The sequence below is a fragment of the Bombina bombina genome, chromosome 1, assembly GCF_027579735.1.
Source record: "Bombina bombina isolate aBomBom1 chromosome 1, aBomBom1.pri, whole genome shotgun sequence".
Taxonomy (NCBI): Eukaryota; Metazoa; Chordata; class Amphibia; order Anura; family Bombinatoridae; genus Bombina; species Bombina bombina.
Genome location: NC_069499.1, coordinates 526,047,800 through 526,053,799, shown reverse-complemented (window position 1 = coordinate 526,053,799; position 6,000 = coordinate 526,047,800). Strand labels below are relative to the sequence as shown.

At 34.1% G+C, this 6,000-nt stretch overlaps 1 protein-coding gene across 1 annotated transcript in view; it reads left to right on the top strand.

Moving 5' to 3' along the window:
- The first annotated feature begins 316 nt into the window (after positions 1-316).
- Positions 317-6,000, top strand: part of PIKFYVE (phosphoinositide kinase, FYVE-type zinc finger containing) — a 563,129-nt gene continuing 557,445 nt past the window's right edge. Inside the window, exon 1 of the mRNA XM_053713067.1 lies at positions 317-457. The gene's annotated coding sequence lies outside the window, so the exon portion shown is untranslated. The remainder of the gene's footprint in view (positions 458-6,000) is intronic.

Sequence of the window (6,000 nt, the reverse complement as noted above, 5' to 3'; positions counted from 1 at the left end):
AATCACTCCCATAGTGACTTGCAAAACAACCCGTTTAATCCTAAAAGTAATTATAATAGCGAATGATTTTATAAATAAGCTAAAATATTTTACCACAGATATTTTAATGCAATATCCATGTCATGTGTTTACTGGGCGTTAAAAACACATATATTTTATGTTTCTAAACGTGAAACACTAGTGTTTGGACGTAACTGAAGTCTGATTTTTCTGTGTATCGATTGCCAATGCCTGGCTGCGATGATCGACTGCACAAGCCTGGCTGTGTGAGCTTCGCATGATCTGCTGGGCTTGCTGCTGGGAACAGGAAGCAAGTTACAGGAGTGCTTCTCAGTGCACATTCAGTAGCCAGTGGTGGGTGATCTGGGGATACTTAGCCCGAGCTACTCGAGTATCTGGTGTCCCACTGCATAGGAGCTGCATGACCCGGGGACGGTGGTGTCACAGCATTGAGAAGGTAATACCTTGAAGGCCTCTTTGATTAAAAAATAATAGTCCATTTAAATTAACATATACAGTTATGCTGTTTATTACTTGTCTTACCTCATCAGCTCATTTTAGCAGATAATTGGGATATATATATACTAGGATATGTACTAGGATATATTATTTGTATTCATTTAATAAAAAAACAACCACTTTGAGTTGTTATGTCCATTATATTAGCTGTTCTTACAATAAATAAATACTTTTGTTTTATTGTATCCACTTATGACCACAACCTCTAAGTTTACATTTTCCAATGTGTCATTTTGTGTTACTGTAAACAAGGTTTGTTGTGGTATTTGTGTAGTGTTGCTTGTGTGAAATTTGACTTGGTTAAACGATTACAAAATTATGAATATTTGTAAGATTAATTAGGTGTTTTTGTTAATATTAGACAAACTGCTAATGAGAACCTATAATATTGTTTCTTCAAATATATAAATTTTATCTTTATTATATTTAATAAATGTAAAACACTTCCTTTTTAAAGGGACATCTAACCTAAAATGTTTCTTTCATGATTCAGAAAAAACATGTCATTTTAAATAACTTTATATTTTCTTTTATTATCTAATTTGCTTAATTTTCTCGGCACCCTTTGTTGAAAAGCATACCTAGGTAGGCTCAGGAATAGCAGTGCAAAACTGGGATCTAGCTGTACTTATTTGCCTTTTGTTGTTGGCTCACTCAATGTATTCAACTAGCTCCCTGCTATAATACATTGCTGCTCATTTAAAGGGACAGTATACACCAATTGTCATTTAAAGGGACAGTCAAGTCCAATAAAAACTTTCATGTTTTAAATAGGGCATGCAATTTTATACAACTTCCCAATTTACTTTTATCACCAATTTTGCTTTGTTCTCTTGGTATTCTTAGTTGAAAGCTAAAACTAGGAGGTTCATATGCTAATTTCTTAGACCTTGAAGACTGCCTCTAATCTGAATACATTTTGACCACTAGAGGGCATTAGTTCACATGTTTCATATAGATAACATTGAGCTCATGCACGTAAAGTGACCTAGGAGTGAGCACTGATTGGCTAAACTGCATGTCTGTCAAAAGAACTGAAATAAGGGGCAGTCAGCAGAAGCTTAGATACAAGATAATTTCAGAGGTAAAACGTGTATTATTATAACTGTGTTGGTTATGCAAAACTGGGTAATGGGTAATAAAGGGATTATCTTTCTTTTTAAACAACAAAAATTCTGGTGTTGACTGTCCCTTTAACTGCATGTAGTAGACTCTACTATAAACAAAAATATGCACAGATACTGATCTAAAGATCCAGTATAAAAACTTACTTAGAAGCTGCCAGTTTAGCTCTGTTAAAAAGGTTAGCTGGAACACCCACTGCAAGTGGTTCTATATAAAAAAAAAAAACAGACACTCCCTCTTGCTCTACACAAACAGGAGCAAGCTGACGCAGATATACATCAGTATTCTCCTAAAATTTGGGGCTTGTTTAGGAGTCTGAAAATCAGCACAATGTTATTTAAAAATAAGCAAAACTTTTATTTATATATATATATATATATATATATATATATATATATATATATATATATATATATATATATTTTAAAGCTGTATGGGCTATATAAATGTATAAATGGATCATCTACAAAATATTTATGCAAAGAAAAATCTAGTGTACAATGTCCCTTTGATAAAGGATTACCAGAGAATCAAGTACATTTGCTAAGAGAAGTAAACTATAAAGTTGTTTAAAATATATTTTCTATTTGAATCATAAAAACTAATTGTGGGTTTAGTTTCCCTTTAAATATGTTATCTTGATTCTTATACCACTTTCTAGTAACATGTCCACAGTTAGCAAAAACAAATGGATAAATTGAATTTGAATGAATCAAGTTGCATTAAAAAAAATCTGAATTTTTTTTTTGATCCTAGGCTGTTTTTTTGTTTTAATAATCATCTCCAACTAAGGATTTATCACCGCTGCTCAAATTTGCAATTGTTATTTAAATGATTAGCTTATAGTTTTTCATAATGTTTTGTGGCGTAGCCCTATGATAGACCGTGGCATCATAGGCTGTTCAGTTACCATTTTTCCTTTATACTATTTTATGAAACTGCTTCTATTATAAGCTTCCTTAGGTTTAGTTTTATATAATTATTTTTTATGAAGTCTTTGTAAATATGTTTCCTTTTAGTATTTAATTAAAATATTGGTTGTATTTCTGCAATTTTCTTTAGTAAACTGATTTTTAGTCAAGGACTTTTTGTTAATCCTACAAAGGGAAATCACAGTACGCACTACTTTAGGAGTCACTGGTTCAGAGTTGCTTAATAGAAAGTTGTTGCAAATATTTCACAATTAAATGAAATCTTAGAAGCATTATAACTTAAAAATCATTCTTTTTTGTTTTCATGGTTGCTAGCGACATGTCCGGAATTATTATTAGTATTGACATGTAACTGTGGTTTACCATTTCTTCATCATTGTTGTGGTAGAAACATGGAATTTGATGACAAACATGCAAGGTCATCTAATTCTTCTAATTCTTCTTCTGCCCTTATTTACCAGTAAGACTCAAGTAGGATTGTTTGCAGTATCCTTATCAGCAACTGGACATTAACAAGAAGTGTGCAACATATATATATATATATATATATATATATATATATATATATATATATATATATATGATCCGGACTTGGTAAAGATCCCATATGAACAGCAAGTAAGCAGGCACCACAGAATGTAACAACCACCTTTATTGTGTCCAAACATAACACATACCGTTACAGCCCCACACAGAGACCATGGTCACATGAAAATAAAACACAACGTTGTGTTTTATTTTCATGTGACCAAGGACTCTGTGTGGGGCCGAAACATTATGTGTTATGCAGGGCAGGCTCAAGATATTGTGCTGCCTGGGTCCGAGAATGAAATGATGCCCCCCCTCCCCCCCCCGTAGTAACATTACTGATTAGCATATCAACCTACTAGCCTGGCCTTTGACTTTATTATGCTTGTCTGCCTTCCCACGTGCCACTAATGTTTATGCACAATTGCACAGTAAGTGTGAAGGTGGTTAGGGAAGAGATGCACTTGTCCCACCTGGAATGTAGCCCCTTTCTAGTTTTGTGTCTTTGTGCATCAGGAGGTTATACTGCTGGGAGCCTTTGATTTTCTGGGTCTAACAGTGACTGACTCAGTCAATGAAGTTCTTCCCCTTTATCAAGTGCTGCCTGGTTCCATTGGACCCACTTGGTCCCATGGTTGAGCCGTCCCTGGTGTTAATATTGACACAATAAAGGTGGTTGTTACATTCTGTGATGCCTACTTACTTGATCTTTACTGAGTCCGGATATATATATATTTGATCTTTGATATGCTCAATAGAACTTTTTTGAGTTTATTGACCAGGCACTTTTTTAAATTATTATATTTGTAGTATAATAATGACATCATTCTAAGTGTCTGTTGTTAATATTTTGTTGCATTCAGCTCTTTGTTTGGAACATTTCAGGTCAAAGTGGTGGTGGTGTATTTTTTTTTTTTTCTTCTTTCTTTCTAAATATAGGTTACAGATTATTAACTTTAGGCAAATGTAGATCAAACTAACTTTTTATGTTTCCTTAGCAACAAAAAAAACAAATATCTGGTATACAGCTGTGTTTGCAGGAATGTGGCCTAAATAATAAAAAAGAAACCATAGCACTTTTTTTATTAACCATATGCTTTTTATTTAAACAGTTATATTTCTTTTGTAAAATTTAAAGTTTCATCCAATAACTTCAGAACTGCTTTGAATGATTATTTGGCCAGTGAAGCACATCCTTAAAAGTGAAAGTAAAGACAGACGTATTCTGGAGTTATTTCAAACTGGGGTGCCTTCCTACAGGAGTTTATAGTGAGCAGCTTCATTGCTTTGCTATTGACAATACAAATGCATGTCGTGAACATTGGAGCAGCTTGTAAATATATATTTGGTCGGTTACATATTTTTCATACACAGTTGCTTTTATAAGTTTATCTGCACGCTCTTTTAAAAATATTTGCCATTTTAATGTCCCTTTAAGTGAAACAGCCAACCCAAATTTAATATAGTAACAAATATCATCTGAAATAGTTTATGAAATGTTTTTATGAAGGGAGTGCAAAGAACAAGCATTTTTTTTCATTCTTTCTGGTGTGTGTTTTTTTAAATGTATAGAAAATGTATACAAAAAACACAGTAATATTTTTGTATACATTAAAAGACATAGTAACTTGTGTTTGTATTGGGGTCAGTTTTGTAGGCAAAATTCTGGTGCATGTGTATCAGGTACTGGTTAACTTGTATAAGGTAAACCCTATACTGCTGTGTGAAGAAAAAAACATGGAAAATTTGTCATAAGTCTCATGGTTAAATAGAATGACACGTACACAAGACTTGTTTGACAGCTGTATGCTTGTTAACCTTTTAACGCTGTTATGCCGTTCTATTCCGTCATAATTACACTGGGATTTAGAGCCGTTATGACAGAATAGAACGTCAAAGCCAACGGCTGTCCTAAAGCCTACTGCGCTTCCTGAATTTGATCGCGGTCGGGAGGGCATTCCTAGGGTTATAAGTACGCCCCCCAGACCCGATCCAATAATTGAAATCTCGCGATCGTGTGGACGATCGCATGATTTCAATTTGTCTACATCAGAACAGTTGTTCCGATGTAGACACTTTAACCCCCGGCAGGAAAGGGTTAAACAGTCTGTACTATGCATGTTGTTGTTGATTTATGGCGGAAACCATAGCTCTTAAAACATATTTTATATTGTCAGAGTGTCAGGTTCCTTCTTAAAGCAACTACTTTTTATTAAAACCAGAGTTTGATCACTGTACTACTGTATTATTTACCCATGTAGTTGATCAACCTGTATTAGCTGATATACAAGTGGGAGTGATCAGTACCTGCAAAAGAGCATTCTAACGGTTGCCCTCTGATGAAGTATGTTAGCCAATGGAAGAGGTGCCAGTCAATAGATAAGCACTTCATACTGGCTATAAGTTCCACCGAGAAGTTGTCTTTCTTTTAAATGAACGGGAAACACCACTTGTTTGTGTGTTAAAATCAGGATGTTAACATTTCAGACAATTTTTTTTATGTAATCTAGTCATCAATCCCACTGTGAGACCAGATAATTATGGTTTAAAGGGACATGAAACTAAAAACTATATATTTTCACGATTAATATAGAGTATGCTATTTAAAAGACTTTTTAATTTTCTTCTATTATCAAATGTACTTCATTCTCTTGTTATCCTTTATGGAAAAGCATACCTTGGTAGGGTCAGGAGGAGCAATGCACTACTGGGGGCTGTCTGGTAGCTACACACATTGCAACTTATCGTTGGCTCACCAGCTAGCTCCCAATAGCGCATTCATACTCCTGGAGCTCTCTTTAACTATGTGTTTAACCCCAGTTATATGTAAGCAGCAGTGTAGTAATAACAGTTTAGAGCATTTGCTTTTTGATATCTCTTTAATGTTTGTGAAAAT